The 21,008-nt window shown below is 44.0% G+C and overlaps 1 long non-coding RNA gene across 1 annotated transcript; it reads right to left on the minus strand.

Annotated features, from left to right (window-relative positions):
• Positions 1–3,746: 3,746 nt before the first annotated feature.
• Positions 3,747–8,669, minus strand: LOC146444041 (uncharacterized). The gene is made up of 3 exons (XR_014849393.1): positions 8,465–8,669; positions 7,512–7,657; positions 3,747–3,858 (listed from the first exon to the last, which is right to left on the minus strand). It is a non-coding gene; the product is annotated as an uncharacterized LOC146444041 (long non-coding RNA).
• Between the last annotated feature and the right edge of the window lie 12,339 nt (positions 8,670–21,008).

Below are 21,008 nucleotides of genomic sequence, written 5' to 3' on the forward strand. Positions count from 1 at the left end.
GGCTGAGGCAATCCCAGACATGAGAAAGGACTGTTCATCCCTCTTTTTTTAAAATTTCCAACATAAATTAAATGTTTATCCCTCTTTTTTTTTTCATTTCCAACAAAAATTAAAAGCAGAGATTTAGACATCAAATAAATGGAAGGTGATAAAGTCATGGAGAAGGTGGCAGGAAGGATGGGGAGAGAAGAGACAGCAAACTTTGGAAGTAAAACATCAAATTTCAGATTGTCAACTGAATTATGGAATTGTGGAATATCCTGAGTTGGCAGGAGCCAACCAGGATCACTGAATTCCAACTGGATCAGCTGGACTTAAAAAGCAGCAATTTTCCCCAGTTTTGTAGGATTTTCTCCAACTTTCATGAGTTTTTTGAGCTCCAAAAAGCAACACATGAAAAATAAAATCAAACCAGCATTTACCATAATTCCCGGCAGTATTCCCAAAACTTTCATCCAGGAGTGATTATTCAGTAGGAATTCTGATGTTTTTAATACATTCAAGCCAACAGTTGGCTGGAATCTCCTCCAAAATTCCGGATTTGCTCCCTGATCCCTCCGCCAGGTGCTGTGGGAAGCAGGAGGAGCAAACCCAGCTCAAAACCCGTTGGCTCCCTTGGCTTTTCCCCAACTCCTCCTCCCTCGCGTTCATTTCGGGATCCTCATTCCCGCCACCTCGTCCCTCTCTCCACTTGGAATTTCTCAGAAAGCCTTTTGTTTGGGATCCCAACTGGGCGCTGAGTCAGAATCCCACAGAGCCCAGCCAGGACTCACCACCTGCTCCGGGATGTTTCCTGCGTGGGCAGAGAAATCCGCGGATGTTTCAAATCCCACTTACGGAAAATTCCCAACCTCTGGGGGGTTCAAACTGGGTGACGACACCTTGATTTGCCAGACCTGCTTGTGTTTGCTGTAAAAGTGTCTAAATTTTGTTGGATTTAGGGAATGAGAGCAGGAATGTGGTCCTAACTCTGTAGTTTAGCCACATTTCATAGTTTTCTGCATATCGTTCCTTGCTCTCTCCAAGTTCCCATCTCAGGCTCATGTGGAAAACAAAAAAATAAAGGGAATAACTGTGGTAGTAATTTTGAAATACTTTTTCACATATTTCTCTTTAATTTTTTCTATTCTACTACTACTACTACTACTACTACTACTATTATTATTATTATTTCATTATTTTTATTATTATTTGTATTTGTATTTATATTTATATTTTAAGGGCCATTCTATTTGAAATCCATGAATTTTTCTGTTGCCTCCATATCCAAAAAAGGGAAGGGAATAAAACACTTCAAATGGCCAGGGATAATTCTTATGCTCCACGGAAAAACCTGCACAATTCTGCCAAAATTTTCTTTCTCTTTAATTTTTTCTACTTTAATATAATAATTATTAATAATAATAATAATAAAAAATTTGTATTTCAAGGGTCTTTATATTGAAATTAATAAATTTTTCTGTTGCCTCCATATCCAAAAAAGGGAACAAGACACTTTAAACGGCCAGGGATAATTTTTATCCTCCACAGAAAAGCCTTCATAATTACACCAAAATTCCATATTTAAAAATTCCCAACCTACTCAAAAAAAGACGTGGAATGAAGGTGTGGAAGAACTGAAGGAATTTAGCCCCTAAGTAGCAAAAATAGGCCAAAATCATTGCTCCCAAATTGTGGGTAGGGTGGGGGAAAAATCAAGGCTTGGAATTTTTCCAAGGAAAAATGCAGAGATTCCTCAGTCCGAGGCCAAAGTTCAGCCTGGGAGGAAATTGGAGCTCCCTATGGCTGAGGGAAAAGCAGAAGATGCATCAAAATAATCAATGGCAAAAGGATTTCCTGGGCTCTCCTTGACTTTGGGATAAATGCAGGATATTAACTCTGATCCCAAAGATAAATGTGTGGTCTGGTGGTTCCAGTGTTGCTATAACCGAATGGAAGACAAAGAGAAAGGAGCAGAGATGAAATTCCACTTAAAAATCAGGATTTAAAAGGCAGAAATGAGTATTTTCCTGGAAAACGGAGGAAAACTGAGCAGAAAATTCCCTTCTCCTTTCCAGGCTGGACAACCCCAGCTCTCCCAGCGTGGCTCCAGAGCAGAGGGTTGGAATGACAGGAATTCTCACAGAGGAATGTGGGTGACATCAGCAGAGCTCCTCCCCTCTGGGCTGATGGTGCTGCTGGGATGAGTTGGGTCTGGATGATCCTGGTGGTGATTCCATCACTTCCCTGGGCAACTCCTTCCAATGCCTGACTGCTCTTCCTGGCAAAAATTCTTCCAAATATCCAATTTGAACCACCCCTGGTGCAATTTTCCATGAGTTCTGCTTGACCTTGCTCTCACCCTGCCCTTTTCCACAAAATTTCTCCTCTCCTCAAGCGCTGGAAATGAATTAAAAGAAATAATTTTTAAAAAATTAAATATGTTGATAGAGCAAACATGAGTCACATTCTGTGATCTCCGAAGAGTTGGATGAAGCAAACTCCCCAGGAGAAGGGGTGGGATTTTAAGGAAGGTCCTGGGTTGTGTTTGACCACGATGAGACATTTTTAGCACGTTAAAAAAAGTCACCCTGGGAAAAAAACAATTAAAAAAAAAAAAAAATTGAAACCCTATTGGTGAACTGCTGAACTTGTGTTCCCAGTATGGAATATGCAGGCTCAGGAGTTTGCCTGCTGACCAATCCATCGGTTCCCTTACTCCATGGAAAACCAGAAAAAGAGAATTTCTCACCTATAAAGCAGCAGTACCACCCACTCCAGAGGTGATGTAATCCCACATTCCTCGTTAAGAATTGCTGTCCTTCCAAGCCTTTTCTGTTGGGCCACGCTGGGAGAGCTGGGGGTGTTCTGGAGAAGGGAAGGAGCCAGGGAGAGCTCAGAGCTCCTGCCAGGGCATAAAGGGGCTCCAGGAGAGCTGGAGAGGGACTGGGGACAAGGGATGGAGGGACAGGACACAGGGAATGGCTGCAAACTGAAAAAGCATAGGTTTAGATGGGATATTGGGAAGGAATTGTTCCCTGGCAGGGTGGGGAGGCCCTGGGATGGAATTCCCAGAGAAGCTGTGGCTGCCCCTGGATCCCTGGCAGTGTCCAAGGCCAGGTTGGACACTGGGGCTTGGAGCAGCCTGGGACAGTGCAAGGTGTCCCTGCCATGGCTGGGGTGGCACTAGGTGATCTTTAGGTCCCTCCCAACCCTGTCATCACAATTCACCTTTTCATTTGAATTTTGCAACTAACTGAAAAGAAAAAAATCCTACCCCTGACTCTTCTAATGGAAAAGAGGTTTGGGTTGCCTGTGAGTTTTCACAGGATGTGTCTGTGTTCCTCCACCTCATTTATTTTCACCTGGATTTATGGACATTTTAATTTTTTCATGAAGCAGAGCCTTGGAATGATTTGGGTTGGGAGGGACATTAAATCCCCACCCAGTGCCACCCCAGCCATGGCAGGGACACCTTCCACTGTCCCAGGCTGCTCCAAACCCCAATGTCCAACCTGGCCTTGGACACTGCCAGGGATCCAGGGACATCACCAACCTCTCTGGCCAACCTGGTTTTGTGAGTCATTGGAGTTCTCTGATTATAAAAAGGACTCAAACTCTTGCTCTGCCAAATAAAAATGAGTCAAATCCAAAGGCCTGGGCAGTCAGAAACCTCCCAGATTTGAGATTAATTCCCTGATTAGTCCTAGGTGAGGTGAAGAACACCAAGAGAGGCATTTTCAGATCATTAAAAGGTTTTTATTTCAGCACTTCTGAAGTGAAACTCCTGAGTCTTCATCTCTGGTTATTTAAAAAGCTTTTTGTTGTTGTTCTAACGGTTGGGTTTTCCTTTGTTTCTCACTACAAAGTGCGAGGAACCTGAAAGGAAACATCCCAAACATTTCAGTTGAGTTCCAGGGAATCTTTTGAGAGAGCTCCAAACTCAAATCCTCTGCTCTTTGATTTGCCAGGAGTGGAGACATTTCCACTTGTTTTTTTCAGTCCTTGTTCCCACTTTTTCAGTCCTTGTTCCCACTTTTTTTAGTCATTTTTCCTACCTTTTTCAGTCCTTTTCCCCACTTTTTTCAGTCCTTGTTTCCACCTTTTTCAGTCCTTTTCCCCACTTTTTTCAGTCCTTGTTCCCATGTTTTTCAGTCCTTTTCCCCACTTTTTTCAGTCCTTTTCCCCACTTCTTTTCAATCCTTATTCCCACTTTTTCAGTCTTTGTTCCCACTTTTTTCAGTCCTTTTTCCCACTTTTTTCAGTCCTTTTTCCCACTTTTTTCAGTCTTTTTTTCGAACTTTTTCAGTCCTTTTTCCCACTTTTTCAGTCTTTGTTCCCACTTTTCTCAGTCCTTTTTCCCACTGTTTTTCAGTCCTTTTTCTTTTCAGTCCTTGTTTCCACCTTTTTCAGTCCTTGTTTCCACTTTTTTCAGTCTTTGTTCCCACTTTTTTCAGTCCCTTTTCTCACTTTTTTCAGTCCCTTTTCTCACTTTTTTCAATCCTTTTTCCCACTTTTTGTTCAGTCCTTGTTCCCACTTTTTTCAGTCCTTATTTTCACTTTTTTCAGTCTTTTTTCCCACTTTTTTTCGGTCACTGAGGACAAATTCCATCTCCCAGCTCCTCGTTCCATCCCCTGGCACGTGGGAATTGCTGCACAAGTGGAGGTTTAGGTGCCTCGTGGGAGCTTTGCCCTCCAACGAAGAGGTTTAGAGTCATAGAAAACACAATAAAATGAAAATAAATGAAAATAAATATGAAAATAAAAACATGAGCCATGGGGTTTGGGGTTTTTTCCAAGGGCCAGAGTTCCACAGAACTCTCGTTTTCCCTTCTTTTCGAATCAGGTTTGGGCATGAAGTTGCAAACTCTTTTTTTTTTTCCTTCTCGCTTGGTTTCATCTTTATTTATTTATTTATTTTTTAATAATTGGACCACACAGCCTCCTGTCAGCAGAGCTTTTCCTGTCACCCTTCAACATCTTGGCCCCTTTGTGTCCAGTTCATGCTTTAAGGCACTTTATAAAATTGATGCCCAAGAAGATACATTTAATAAATTGAGATTCCCAGCAGTGGCTTTCCCTTCCAGGAAAAAAAAATATATATTAAATCACATTGTGACACTTCCAGCTGGGGAAGAGAAATCCATGAATTCCCTATTTTCTGTCTTCTGTGACTCCTATATAAATTTGTATTTACAAACCACCCCCTGTGAATAATAAAAGGGCTAAATTTGACCACCAATAAATTAAAATTTAATTTCCACAGAACCCCGTGCATTTTTAGCGTTCCACACCCACCGAATTACCATAAGGAGAGAAAATATTGCTGCTAAATAATGCTGCAATTTTGTGTCTGCTCTCACTCTTTTCCAAGGCTCAGCCTCCCACCGCGGAGCAGGCAGACGGTTACCCTGGAAAACCTCTCCAAAAAAACCACACCCAGCCTGGAAAGCCCGAGAGGCTGAGCTGGGATTGACTTTGGATACAAGTGGGTGGTAGGAACATGAAAGGGATGGCATCAGATTAGAGCTGGGCTTTGATCTCGGCTCAAAAACAATAAAAGAGTCAGAAAGGACTTTCACTGTGTGCGCAGAGCTCAGACAGAGCCTTGCTGAGCCTCCCTGCTGCCCTGGGGTTGATGTTATCAGCCGGGCTTTGCTAAACCCGGCCTGAGCTCTGAGGGGTTGGCTGAGGCAGACCAGCTTTAGCTAGGCCAACCTCATCCTTCTCATCCTCATCCTTCTCATCCTCATCCTCCTCATCCATCCCATCCCATCCCATCCCATCCCATCCTCATCCTCCTCATCCTCATCCTCATCCATCCTCACCATCCTCATCCTCCTCATCTTCATCCATCCAAGCCTCATCCATCCTCATCCTCAACCAGCTTCATCCATTCCATCCTCATCCATCCATCCATCCTCATCCTCCTCATCCATCCCATCCTCATCCTTCCTCCCAGGGACACCAGGCCAGGAGCCACCATGGTCATGGATTTCTGCTCCCCCCTGGCAGCTCCATCCTCAGCCTGACTTCATGGAATCATCGGCTCATGGAATGGTTGGGGTTGGAAGGGACACCTTCCACTGTCCCAGGCTGCTCCAAGCCCCAATGTCCAACCTGGCCTTGGACACTGCCAGGGATCCAGGGGCAGCCACAGCTTCTCTGGGAATTCCATCCCAGGGCCTCCCCACCCTGCCAGGGAACAATTCCTTCCCAATACCCCATCTAACCCTGTTTGCTCTGCTTTGGACAGGGACAGAAATGTTTCTCACTTCTCACAGTCTTTGGTGCATCTGAGTTTCCCCATGTCTTTCACAGAATCCCAGGATAACCAAGGTGGGAAAGTCCTTCAGGATCACCCAGTGCCACCCCAGCAGCACCAGCATCACCCAAACCATGTCCCCAAGGGCCACATCCAGACTCCTCCTGAACACTGCCAGAGACAGGGACTGCAAACCTCCCTGGGCAGCTCATCCCAAGGCCTCACCATTCTGACAGGGAAATTATCTTTTCCAGTCTCCAACCTGAACCTTCCTTGATGCAATTAAGGATGCATTTCTTCTCCTCCTTTTCCTTGGGACACTCAGCACAGCCTGACCCCTCTCACTGCCCCTCCTGTCAGGAGCTGAGCAGAATAAACATTTCTGTTTCACCCAACAGCTTGATTTGGTTTCAGTTTTGTATCCATGCCCTCCTGGCACTCTTGGCAGAGCTCTGAGGTGCCCAAGTCAGGATTTGTGGATCTGATCTGAGCAGGGTTGGAGCCACAACATCCAAGGGGAAAAGCACTCCAGTATCAGGGATGAGGATGGTGTCCTCCCTCCCTCCCTGCCTCAGGCTCCCAACCCCTCCATCCATCCATCCCTGGATATTCCATGGCCTTTCCAGGAGCTCCAGCAACCCCTCATGATGCAGCTCTGTCCCTTTCCACCCCTTTCTGCTCATCCAAGAGTGGAGAATCCACTGGAATGTGTTCTCCTGGACAGCATCCATCAGGTGTGAGATGTGGATCTGACCAGGCAGACTGGGACAAGCCTCACCCTCCTCCTGCTCTGTTCCCACTTGCTTTACCCCATGGATTTGGGGCTCCCTCATCCCCTTCCGAGCCAAAAAATTCGCCTCCCATTCCAAAAAAATCAGCTCCCATCCGAAAGTCTGCTTCCCTGCTCCAGAATTACCATAAAGCTCCTTTTTCCCAGACAGCTCTGCTGCTTCTTCCCTCCAGGCTTGATCCAGATGGATTTGGAGCTGCAGCTCCTGTCTGGAGTTTGGAGATCCCTGGCAGCAGCCCAGGTGGCTCCTCCAAGAAGGAAGGAGGGAAATTTGGGGGATCCCATGGCCATGGGATGGGGCCAAATCCACATTCCAAGGGTCTTTGGTGGATCCTTGGGATTGGGAAAAGGAGAAGAATGGGATGTGGGCTGGGAGCCAGGAGTGAGCAGACATCAAGGGACAGGAGGATGGATTTGTGCTGCACTTGTCTCCATTAGCCCAGGGAAAATGGGATTAATTCCATTTATTTTAATCACCTGCTGCGCTTGATCCTGATGGGAACCAGGAGGGACTTCAGGAATGGGGAGAGCTTGGAGTCTGAGCTCCTCTTCCTTATCCCATCACTTTCCCTTCCTCACTGGGAATGCATCAGTCCTGCCTTGCCCTGGGAACACCTGGCAAACTGTAAAATTATTATTATTATTAAAAAAAAAAATAATAACTAAGTGAAAGGAATAGCAACTTCCCCATTGCTCATCATTACAATAAGACCTTTTTTTCCTAATGAATCACCTCCCAGATCCCATCGGGTTTGCTTTCTATTCCATGGGAAATTTTCAAGATTTCAGACATTTTATTATTCTGAATCATTAAAAAACCAAAAACTTAAATATCCATTGATGTCAGGAAAAAAGTTAAAATATCCAAGTCTTTTTGAATTAAAAAACCCCAACACAACCCAAACCAAACCAGGTTTAATTTAATGACTTTCAACCATTTTTTAATACCTATTTCAGCTTTTAACAACAGTGCTTATATTTATTACAAAACGAAAAGGTTTTTTTTTTTCACCTCCCACCCCTCAATTTTCCTTTTAAAGTACAAAAGGACACCTTTATTAATTTTTTTCCTATTTTTTTTCAGGATTCCGTGTATTTCCTGATAGTGGAAAATTCACTTGAGCAGAGCTGTGACAGGAACCTGTCTGGCCTCTTTGAACAAACACACAAGGCCCCATTTGCATAAAACCCGATATTCAAATGAGGAAATATTCTGTTTGCTTAATTGAACCAATTTATCTCACGGCTCTTGGTGTCTTTTTACCTCTGGACTCTCTCCCCTTAACCCCCCAAGAAAGAACCCAACACATCCTCAAAACACTCCTGATTTCCTCTCACCAACCAGGATTTTCTCGACAGATCCCCCTGGGGAAAAAGCAGAAAAAAACCCCAAACTTGACTCTCAGAGAGTTCACGGTGCCCTCATTTACCTTTTGCATAACAAAAGCTCAGCCTTTCGCTCTGAATAGATGTTTTGTGGAGTCCGACCAGGTGTCTTGCAGCACATTAAAAGTCAGCAAAAAGCCAATTTGCTTTGTTTCAAAACGTTTCGTTTCAATCGCTGCCAACGCCTGGGGCGAAACACAAATTCGGGGTTAAGGATCCCTGCTGCAGACAGGGAGGTTTTAAGGTTTTTTTTTTTCGTATTTATCTAACCTAATCCTGTGCTCTGGGAGAGATTTGGAGGAGTAAAACCCAGGAAAATCACGATTCTGATCAACTGATGCCACAAATAAAGCAATCTCTTTATTCCAATTAGGTCAGAGGAATGGTCAGAAATAAATGACCATTTATTTGCTGATTTAAAGAATTTAAAGATTTATTTAAGGTTTAAAGAAGTTGGAATCTTCTCTTTTCACGGCTGTGGAGATCCTAAACCTTTCACTTGCTGATGGATTTAATCACAGTTCAATGAGGATTTTAGTGGTTGTGCCATCTATGTTTGGAAATCACTGCCCTAAACCCATCCCAAAACCACCCCAAATCCTTGGCAGAGGGATTTAAGCCCGAGTTTAAACTCCTTCCTAAACTGGAGGATGCAGTGTGGGCATTTTGGATTCCCCACACCTGGAAGGGTTTTTGAAAATTCCCAATTTTACGCACTTGAGCGTTCCCAGGGAATTTAATGGGGTTGATCCCACGGGTGAAGCCGCTTGTGGGAAAGAGCTTTTAATGAATTGAAGAAGGAAAATAAAGAAATGCACAAAAAATTGCTGTAACCCAGTGGGAATTCCAGCCTGGAGGAGGATTCTGGCAGGGATGTGTAGTCCTGTGGAGAGAGGAGCTCACCTGGAGCAGGTTTGGTGGGAGGGCTTGGGATTCTGGGGAAAAGGACAATTCCTGGAGCAGCTCCTGCAGGACTGACCCCATGGATAAAGGGACAATTCCTGGAGCAGCTCCTGAAGGACTGACCCCATGGCTAAAGGGACAATCCCTGCAGGACTGACCCCATGGATAAAGGGATCTACACTGACCACCAACCCCATCCCCATCTCCCTGTGCCACTGGTAGGGAGCAGGGAGAGATTTGGGAATAAATTTAAGCCCAAGAAGGAGGGAGGGATGAGGGGAAGATGTTTTTACGATTTTATTTTACTTCTCATCCTGCTCTGCTTTTGATTGGTGACAAATCCAATTAATTTCCCCAAGTCTGTTTTATTCTGATGTCAATCACTGAGCGACCTCTCCTCATCTTTATCCGGATCCATGAGTTTTTGGTGATATTTTCTCTCCCCTGCCCAGCTGAGGAGGAGCTTTGGGCTCAAACCATCCCAAGTGCTGCCCAAACAGCAACATTTTGATTTTTTTTTGCTGCTGACACTGAGCTGCCTGCAGTGACTCAGTTGAGTTTATCTCAACATTTCTCACAGGACAAAAGCCGTGAACGCAACTGTGAACCTTTTAGAGCCTCAGCTGAGTCATCTGTGGCCTCCACCGCCTTTAAATATTGTGCTCAGGCTGCCTGAACTTGTGACAAAACTCAAGCCTGGTGCTGAATGAATAACTGAAAAAAAAATAAAATCCCTCACAGATTTTCTCCTGAATTGAACACGAATTTCACTCTGACTGGGTTTGTGACTTGATTTTTTTTTTTTTTTTTTTTTGGTTACACATGGAAATTTCAGTTGATGCCTTCAGCTGCAGGACTGAGATTTGCAGCTGGGCATGGTCACTTTGTCACCCACTCATGGAGCTTTATTCCTGTTTCCTGGCTGGATTAACTCTGGAACAAATCACAGCTTCTCTGGGAATTCTGATCTTGCATCCTTCACTATCCACAGCTACCTTTGGTGCACTTTTTCAAAAAAGAGAAGGTGACCTCATTGTGGCCTTTTGGTGCCTGAAGGAGCTGCAGGAAACATGGAGAGAGACAATTGCCAAGGGCTGCAGGGACAGGACACAGGGAATGGCAGCAGACTGAAAATTTATAGGTTTAGATGGGATATTGGGAAGGAATTGTTCCCTGGCAGGGTGGGGAGGCCCTGGGATGGAATTCCCAGAGAAGCTGTGGCTGCCCCTGGATCCCTGGCAGTGTCCAAGGCCAGGTTGGACATTGGGGCTTGGAGCAGCCCGGGACAGTGGAAGGTGTCCCTGCCATGGCTGGGGTGGAGTTGGATGAGATTTAATGTCCCTCCCAACCCAAACCATTCCATGATTCCATGATTTCCTGTCTGATGTGACACCTAATCTCCCTCAAAAACCCAGTCTGAGCAGTCCCAGTTTTGGGAGAGCTCCTGAAAAACTCCTGGGAATGATGATCATTTTGTGGCAGGTAGAGGCCTCATCTACCAATAATTCCCTCAATGAAAACTGTTTCATTGGCCAGCAGCAGGAATTTCTGCATGGAAAGGGTGCTCAGGCCTTGGCAGGAGCTGCCCAGGGAGGTTTGCAGTCCCCATCCCTGCAGGTGTCCCAGGAAGGCCTGGCTGTGGCACTCAGTGCTCTGGGCTGGGGACAAGGTGGCCATTTGGCACAGCTGGGCCTCAGTGACCTTGGAGCTCTTTTCCAGCCTAAATTATTCCACAAAAACCAGGATTTAACCTAACTGGGGCGTCCACAAGGCCGGGCTTGGCACCCATAGGCCACATGCCACAGATTTAGGGACAACTCTGAGGGAAAAGCCTCCTCCTCTCATTTCCTCCCATAAGCCAAGAGCTCCTGCCAAGATTGGAGCTCATTTTGCTGGAAAAACCTCCTGCTGCTTCCAGAGCTGGGGGAACCTCCAGAGCTTTCAATTCCCAGCTTTCCCAGTTCTTCATTTTCAATTCCTGATTAATGGGATGCTCCAGAGTGGGGTTGGGCAGAGATCCCCACAAAGGACCATTGTTCCCATTGTCCCCATTGTCCCCATTTCCCCCGTTGATCCCATTTCCCCCATTGTCCTTTTTCATGTTGATAGCCCTCAGGAATTTCCCTGATCCTTCATTTTAGAGCCAAAAAAAGGAGATTTTCTGGGGGTTTTGCTTTGTAGGGCTTTTATTTGTTTTTTGGTTTTTGGGGTTTTTTTTGCTTGTTTGTTTGTTCGGTTTTGGGTTGTTTGTTTGCTTGTTGTTTGTTTGGGGTTTTTTTAGATTATTTTTTGAGTTTAGGGTTAAAATCCAAGTTTAAAATCTGAGTTTAAAAATCTTTGCATTCTCATCCCATGGTTTTCACCAAGCTGAAACACTGGGAAGAGATAAACTGACATCATCAGGAACCACCTCAATGACATTTTGGGATCATCCCAGAGCTCCCTTGATTCCCACATTTTGTAGATCCTGATTTTTCCTGCTCCTTTTCCATGTGCAGCAACACAAGGTGGATTTTTTGCCTAAATTCTGGTGAATTTGACATAATTACAGGACTTAAGAACTGCCACATTCAACTTGGACAGAATGAAAAGCAGAGAAGGAAAAAATCCTTAAGAAATTGGGTGAATCATGAAATAAATTAATTCTTTAGCTTGATTTTCCCCCCATTTTTGTGTCAGTTGCTTTGAGTTGGAATAAATCCTTAAAAAATCAATGAAAAGGAGCTTTGGATGTAACAAAATTCCTCTGCAGGCTTTTAGGGATAAATTTGCATTGAGTTTTTCTGATTTTGGAGGGAAACCTCCCCTGCTGTTTCTCAGAAAAGCTAAAATCCTTTTCAAAAACAAAACTAAAGGTGGAAAACTTGTCCCTTTTGGAAGCATCCATAATCCAACTCCCAGAGTGGTGCATCCTGATGCTTTTATTCCTCAAATCCATTTGTTCTGATGATGTCATAAATGTCTCCCGAAAGGGCTGAGTTATTTAAGAAAGGATTTTTATTTTCTGTTGGATGAGGATGTAGAGGAGTTTTATTGGGATTCTGAGCCTTGTAAAAATCCCAGCTTTTTCCAGACAACTTCTGATCCATCTGGGGGGCCTCAGTTGATGTGATTGGGTAAAAATTTTGGCTTCCCCACCAAACCTGATAGAAGAATTGTGCAATAAACACAATTTAATGATTGCCTATGACATAAACCCATCCTAATTAACGCGCAATTAATGCACTGTGGAGTTGTTTCATGAATTCATATTCACATTACACCAACCCCACACGGAATATAAAGAAAAGCTGCTCCTGCTGCACAGAAGATGTGTGAAGCAAATAGGAACCACATTTCAAATTTCAAGGCCATGTTTCCTGGAGATCTCCATATGTCTCTTTAATCCCTCCCATGTTTCCATGACCATTTGCATTTATTTCCTCTTGGTTTTTTTTGTCTCAGGACTGGTTCAAGTTCAGCTCTTGTAGAGCCAGAGACAAAACTGAGCTGTTGATAAATTTTAATAATTTTTTCAGGGTTTTTTTTGGTGGAATTTCCAGCTGTTAGTTTGGGCTTTCTCTCCTCTTTGGAGAGAAAGACACACTGAATAAAGGAAATTAAATATGGAAGTGGTTTAGACTGTTGTACAGAGATTCATGAAGTAAATTTAGGATTAATCGACAGGATTTAAGTATTTGAAAGTGCAAAAAATCTCTAAAAATCTCCTCTATTTTAATTGCCAGGGCATGGAGTGACAGGATGAGGGGAATGGCCTGAAGCTGGAGGAGGGCAGGGTTAGATGGGATATTGGGAAGGAATCCTTCCCTGGGTGAAGGGCTGGGATGGAAGACTAATTTTGGAAGCTTAGAGTCAGACAAGAACCAACAGCAAGAATAAAACCCAGAACCAGGAAAATCCAGGGGAAGGAACATAAAATCAAAATATAAACCCAATGAATGTGTGCACCACATCTTTCCTCAGCTCCTTTGTGTTGCCTCCAGCTCAGGCCCACCCAGAAGAGTCTCAATATTGATTAATTTCTAAAAGCAGGATGAGCTGCAAAGAGATTTCCATCCTGCCAGGTTCCAGCATGAGGCACAGGAAAACTCACAGCTTTGGGGTGATCAGTGGTTGGATAGCACTGAAATCTGCTTTTAAAACCATGACTAAAATGAGAATATGAAACAACACGAAGCAACACGCTGGGGTTCTGTTCCCAGAGCCTCATTTTTCGTGCAGAAGGAGGGAAGGTGAAAATCCAACCTGGCTGGAAGATGCAATCTGTGGATGGCAGAATTGGCTTTGAACTCACAGTCAGCATCTTCCCATTTCCATCGTCTCCCTTCCACAAGGACAGAGCCACCAGCGAGACAAAACCCCACAAATCATCTGTGCTTTAAGGCCCTGAAGAGAGGAGGGAGAAAAAGGAGGAGAAGAAAGAGGGGAGGGGGCAGGGAGAGGATATTTGGTCTGCTGTTAATTAAAAGCAGCCGATGACATGGAATGATTTGTCTGAGCTCTGCCCGGTGCTGTTTACACTTGACAGCTGGACATTCCTTCCTGCCTGCATTGTTTGAACTCTGGCCAATGGCACAATCATCAAATCTTGGGTTTGAAATACAAAAATTGACCTTTTTTTCCCACCGAGACAAAAGGAGAGGTAGGGCAGGAATGGTTCCATGTTGCATCAGAGAGGTTGGGATTTATTAGGCTGTACGTTCTGTGTTGCGAAACGGTGCCGCTGGTCATTTTTGGAATGGCTATTAAGAGGTTTTTTGGCAAAAAGAAAATCATCATCCGCTGACCTTTTCCTCCCAGAAGATGTCTGGTCTGGGGAGGGAATAAAGCAGAGCGTCGCTGTGTTTCTGCACTGGGAGTGAGATGCAGGGGGTCTCACCGAGCTGGATTATTAGGAGAATAAAAATCACAAATTGAGGAAAGCAGAAGGGTTAAATATGAGATCTCTGAATGCAGCTCTCAGTCTGACATGAGCTGAGAGGCTGGAAAGTCTTTGCCAAAGCCAAACATGTCGTGGACTCTCCAGAAGTTCTCTCTTCACCCTCCAAAATCGACAGCTTGTTCCTAATTGAAGCACTTCCCTAAAAAAAAGAGAGAGAAAGAGCATCATCTCTGTCTCATCCCCAAAGTTTGAATTAGCCACAGAACTGATCTGGCCCAGATCTCTCCAGCTGTCCCCTGGATTTGCCTGCAGGAGTTTTTTTGCCAGCTTTAGTCAGATGATGCTACAGTTACTCACCAGGGCTGGGGTGCTGCTGCTCCAGCCGAGTGGCCAGAGATGCTTTTTTGTTTTCCAGACTGGAGCTTGGGCTGAAATCACACACAGAATAAACAGGAAGGATATATTTAGCTCCTGCAGTTTGCTCCTAGTTGGAAATCTTTGCTTTAAAGTGATGCAGTCATCTTAAAAAATGTACACAGCTGTCAGGATTATTCTCGAGCCGGAGGAATTGTCCTGCAGTGGTGTCTCCACTCCACTTCTTCTTTAATTTTATATGGAGATTGATTTGAGTCAGCAGGTTTGGTTGATTTGGTAATTTAAATATAGGAATGAAAACCCTACAACCTCTAAATATGGGAATAAAAATAGGGGGAAAAAAACCCAACAAACCTACATTCTTAGATTTTGTCAGTCAAGTTTTGGCAGCACTTATCTGTCCTTCACTGAAGTTAAAATCCAAGACAAAAATTCCTGCATTGCATATCCAAGTGCCTTCCTCCTCTACCCTTGAATGTCCTGGATTTCTGAAAAGAGAGAGAGCCAAAGCTATGGAAAAGCACATTGCACAACCCCAAATGTATCCCAGCAATGTCCCAGCAATGCTGGGCAGGCACTGAGGCAGAGCAGAGTCTCTGCCCTACAGACCCTCCTGGGGGATCTTCAGAACTGCCAATCATTGGCCTAAATTAAATTAATTGGACTTTGCCCCTAATTTACTTTCAGTTTAGACCAAGGAAAAATATCCAAAAATTGCACTCCTGCTTTAAAGTATCAACTTTTTCCATTATTCAATCAAGTTGGGGTCTTGGTGAGGATGAATCCGATTTCTCTGAGGTGAAAGTTTGCCAGTTTTAATGGATCTCCTGTTTTGGTCTCATTTTCCTCAGAGCCTCAAAAAGCCTCCAGGGAAGATTCCCTGATGAGATACCTGGGAGGCTCCACATTTGCTGGGAAGGATGATTTACATGCTGCACTAGGACTGGGATCTTTTCCAAGCTGGATGGCTCCTGGTGCCATCCATGGATTTCTGTTTTACACCTTTTAGAGTTGTACTGATCCATCGGTAAATTGATTTCCACACAAGAGATTTGGATTGATTTCTTTTCCTTCCTTCCTTCCTTCCTTCCTTCCTTCCTTCCTTCCTTCCTTCCTTCCTTCCTTCCTTCCTTCCTTCCTTCCTTCCTTCCTTCCTTCCTTCCTTCCTTCCTTCCTTCCTTCCTTCCTTCCTTCCTTCCTTCCTTCCTTCCTTCCTTCCTTCCTTCTTTTTTCCCTTTATTTATCACTCAGTGCCACATCCAGGCCTTCCTTGGACACCTCCAGGGATGACAACTCCAAACCTCCCTGACCACCATTTTTCCATGCAGAAATTCTTGTCCTTTTTTATCCCTTCTACCCTAACTTCAACTTCACCAACAATTCTCCCTATCCTCCTCAGGAGGAATACAAGAATATTTTACAATGAACCCAAATAAATTCACACAGATCTACAACTTCTCCCCACCAATGTCACAAGCCACCAACCCAAGGTCACCAAACAGCCCCAATTCCATGCTGCCAGCAGGCACCACGTGCCATTCCAGCCGGGAATCTCATCCATGTAAGGCAGTGTGGATTTCACCACAGCTATGCCCTGAGCAGGTGGGCTGATGAGCAATGCATGACTCAATCCATGGGGGTTCAAGGGGATTCCCTGGATAGCACTGAATCATCCACCACCAATCCTGGGAAAGCATTCCCACAGTTGGGAACAAACAGTTAAGGCAGCACAGGGAGGGTTTGGGGTCATCACTCATCTCTTGGGCCACTGCTGAGTCACAGCCTGCAGTGGAGTTCAAAACCATTCCCTGTATTTATCCCTATAAAAATCCCTCTCCCTCCTTTCTAGAGCCCTCTTTAGGCACTGGAAGAGGCTCTAAGGTGTCCCCAAAACCTTCCCTTCTCCAGGTGAACACCCCCAGCTTTCCCAGTCTATAAATTTATATCCCAAACGAGTTCAAACAGCTCTGCTTGGTTTGTTTCCTGCATTTTCCAAGCAAAGAGGGTGAAAACAAGGAGAGAAACTTAGGGAAGAAGTTTCTGACTCCCAATGTCCCAGAAAGGGAAAAATGTGGCCTGGGCCACTGCAGGGACACTTTTGTTGGCCAAATTCACACCTCAGCTCCGCAGGGATCACTCAGGATGGGCTTCACATCCACGGGACATCAGCAGACAGAGATATTTCCTGGGAATGCCATCATTAATTGATTCCCCAGGATCGATGATGATCAAAGATCAGCTTGGAAAACCTGCCCAAAACAGAGTCACTGAGGGCATTTCCCCTTTTCCCCCCTGTTTTTCTGCTCCTCACATCAATAAACTCACTTTAGGCTGAGCTGAGATACTCAACTCAAACCAGAAATGTGATATTTTGTGTTCAAATTCTATTAAATCAGCTCCTTGAGGCCTCTGCCAGTTGACACCAGCAAGGATGTGGTGTGAGCTCTCTGAGAACTTACTTGCTCCTAAATGCAAACACATTTCCTGCTAAAACCTCACATTCTGGGGGGAAAAGTCACACAGGATCCCTAAAATCTCCTGGTTCATCCCAAAAAAGCCAAGGTTTTTACCATGAAATAGAAAGAAATCAAAAGTGCATATTTTTAGCTGAGCTGGATTTCCATGTCCCCTGTTTTTAAGAGTATTAAATCAACAGCTGTTAGTTCTGCTCCAGTCATCATTTCCAGCAGAAATTTGCTGTTTCAGGGGTTTTATAACTCGTAAAACTTTTTATAAAGTTGAGGAAAAAGCTGATTTGTCAGTCCTTGGTGCTGCTGTATTTTTTTATGAAATATAAAAGGGAATCATGGCAGTCATGGCTTTTAGAACATTCAGAAAGAGGAAGAACTGCAAATATAATCAGAAATCAAAGTGTTTCACCACTGATTTTACACAAAGAATCTGGGCAACCCTCACCAAATATCTGGCAATGGGTAGCAAATAAAACCAAAGCCAGACAAGTGGGGAAATTCCCATCCTTCACTTCCAAAAAGGGAAGGAAATTCTCATCGTTCACATCCTGAAGTCCATCCTTCCTCAAAAAGGCATTGGAGCATGGAAATAACTCTTGGAAAAGGATTTTCTGCTGGGAAGGAAGGATTTGGCCCCCTCAGCTCATTCCTAATGCTCCTAAAATTACTCATGGGCACAAATATTTGGGAGAACGGAGCCTCAGTGAAGAAAAAAGGATCCCAAATGATGCCATCCTAGAGGGAAATTCTCCCAGCCTCGCTGTCTCCACTGGAGATCTGACCCAAGGCATTCCAGCTCCAAGGGGTTGGTTTTTTCTGGGAATGCAGCTCCAGATGGAGAGGGAAAAAGTCCTTCCATGGCTGACTACTGTTTGTAGAGGAATAAAAACTTTATTTCACTCTGCTCAACCTGTGTTTGTAAATTTAGGGATGAGGTTCTCTGGGGCTGGAGGGACAGGATGAGAGGGAATGAGTTCAGAGTGACAGAGAGTGGGGTTAGAATATTGGGAATTAGGAATTGTTCCCTGGCAGGGTGGGGAGGCCCTGGGATGGAATTCCCAGAGAAGCTGTGGCTGCCCCTGGATCCCTGGCAGTGTCCAAGGCCAGGTTGGACATTGGGGCTTGGAGCAGCCTGGGACAGTGGAAGGTGTCCCTGCCATGGCTGGGGTGGCACTGGATGATCCCTAAAATCCCTTCTAACCCATGATTCCCTGATATGTGAATCTCCAGTGTCGGGCTTGGAGGTGTGGCTTTTACTTCCTTTAATTTTCCCTCATCCTTTCCGTCCTTACCAAACCAGACTTCCCCATGTGACCTAGCAAGGAAAACCTAAAATCCCAACACTGAAGGGTAACGCAAAGCTTTTGGAATTTTTAACACCAAGGAAAATTTATCTTTTCCTGTTCCTAACGTGTAAAACCCCAGGCTGGAATCTCTGGCTTTCCACAGGAACTCTGGACAACGTTTTTGTTGTCCAGAAAAGACTGTTCACCTAAAAAATTGAAAGAAATATTTATGGGCACTGCTCTTCTCCCTGTTGGGAGCTGCCAATCCCAAATCCCAACCCCTGAGCTGATTCCTGGGGGGTTTTGCTCCTCTTTCCTTCAGTTGGAAATGCTTTTCCTGGGAAAACAGCCACTGCTGGGATGTTTTTGGGAGAAAGGCTGCAGCTGGGTGGGTATCACAGCTCCCCAGCCTCCCTTTCCAGCTAAAACCACTTCCTGACTCCTCCCAATTGGAATTTACCTCTCTTTTTTTGGTTAATTTGAAGAAAATTTGGTTAATTTGAAGGAAATTGGTGCTGGTGACTTCTAGGAAGTGACAATGGGGAAGTTTCCAGCCTGATCCCTCCACACCTGTTCCTCCAAAGCAATTTCTTCCCTTTTTATCTCTTCCCAATTTTTATCTCTGCCAATGGATCCAGTGGTTCATCCTCATGGCATTCTGAGCTTTGAAAAGCAAAGCAGCACTCAGGGCTACTAAAACCAAGAGAATTGATTTCCCTGTGTTCTCCCAAAATTTAAGATCCCTGCAATTCCAAGCTGCAGGGATTTGGGATGTGGATATGTGCAGGAGAGCAACCCATGGATGTGTAACTGTCCAGTTTTCCAGTGGAAATGAAAACCTGATTTTGCTTCCACGGCAAAATGAAACATCCAGTTTTTCCTCGAGGGAATTTGCTGCTTTATGTACTGGGAAATCACTTTTAGTTTAAAGGGGTTTTTTTTTAGCATGGTTTTATTATTTTTAGGTTGAAAATCTCTCGAGAGAAGCTTGGCCATGGTGGGAAACACCATCCATTCGGGATAGGAGATGGAAGCAGCAAGGTGAGAGGGAATAAAAAGAAATCCAAGAATCAAAAAGAATAGAGAATAAAAAGAAATAAAAATAATAATAACAAAATAAAAATAAGAATTAAAAAAATAATAAAGAGAAGAAAAGGTTGAGAGCCAAAGGAAAATTTGGCTGAAATGTTCTGAAAGGGGAAAAAAAGCAGAAGCACCAAAACAGGATTTCAAATATTTTTCCATTTGCAGAGCAGCAGAGGCAGGAAGGAAAGGAAGGAAAAGCCAAATCCCAACCTCTCCAAGGCCAGTGGGATGAAGGATCCACGTGAGGATCCAAACTCATCAGTCTGACCCTCAAAATTATGATTATTAATTTTATTAATCCATATTTTATATGGGTATAGAATTTCCATGGGCTGGATCCCCTCTGTCCAAGCCCAGATCAGAGAGATAATCCTTCCCCGATATTTAATGCTAAACCAAAGCATTCCAGACTTAGAACTAACTCTAAATCTAAGTCTAGACTGCTCAGAAAAATGTTCTCCACAAAGAATTAGGAGGGCTAAAGGAAATTTCAATCCTTTGGTGCTGCAGCCTCAGCTGATTCAATATCAGAATGAAAATCACCGCTAATTTTGGCATCAGGATCTCTAAATTTAGGCTGAGATGCTGGAAAGAATAAAAATCGTTGTGATCAAAATCGCAAGAGGCAGGGAAAAAAAAGGCCTTTGGAGATTAAACTTGGCTGGGAATGAAACAATAAGAGTAGAATACAAAAGAAAGAAATTAAAAAAGTGCAAGTTGGAGGAAAAGCTCCTTCAACTTTGGGTGGGCAAAGCCAAGTGAGGAGAAATCCACATGGATTTTCCATAAAATGCAGAATTTCCATTAGAGTTTTTCTATCAGCAGTGGGGGTTTCCCAGAGAACCAATAAATCACTGCAAACACGTCAGCAGGAATTTGTGATCCCAAAGGAGAAAGAATTCCTGATTTGTGTTCACTTGCTGAGAGGACAGGCAGAACCCAATGAATTCCTGAGGAAAACAGCAAATTCCAGTCACTGCCTCCATCTGTGAGCAAGGGACCAGAAATCACTGGGGATCTTTTGTCTTTAATTCATTCAATTAAATTAATAATGATGAACTCTCAGAGAATAATCCCATTTCCCTCTGAAAAATGGGATTAAGGATAAGGCCCAGAATGAAGCCAAGGCTGCTGAGGTGGGGAATAGCTCTGGATGTCAAAGGATGAACAATGATCTCTTTACAGGGGCAATTCCCAGACACTGGGAGATGCAGCTGTTCCCTGCAGCAGGACTTTTTCCCCCCAGGTTTTATTTTATTTCTCTTTTAGATCATCATCCTAACTGAAGAAGCCAGAAATCCCATTATCTCCATTCCCCCACAAAAAGCTTTTCAGAGTGTTTGAAATAAGGTGAATATTTTAAAGAGTAAATCATGGAATATCCTGAGTAGGAAGCCTCACACATGGGGACACATTTTAAGGACTTTGGTTTAGTTAGACCTTGTCTGTAAATAGAATTGTTTAACCAGGGCTGACTGAGGAAATAAGACTTTCACAGCTACCAGAATAAGTTAAAATTGCATTATGAGAAAGAGTGTTGCCCCATGCATACCTATTACAAATGTAAAAACCAAAAGGAGCCATC

This window comes from Lichenostomus cassidix, chromosome 1 (genome assembly GCF_008360975.1).
Source record: "Lichenostomus cassidix isolate B80296 chromosome 1, HeHo_3.0, whole genome shotgun sequence".
Classification (NCBI taxonomy): Eukaryota; Metazoa; Chordata; class Aves; order Passeriformes; family Meliphagidae; genus Lichenostomus; species Lichenostomus cassidix.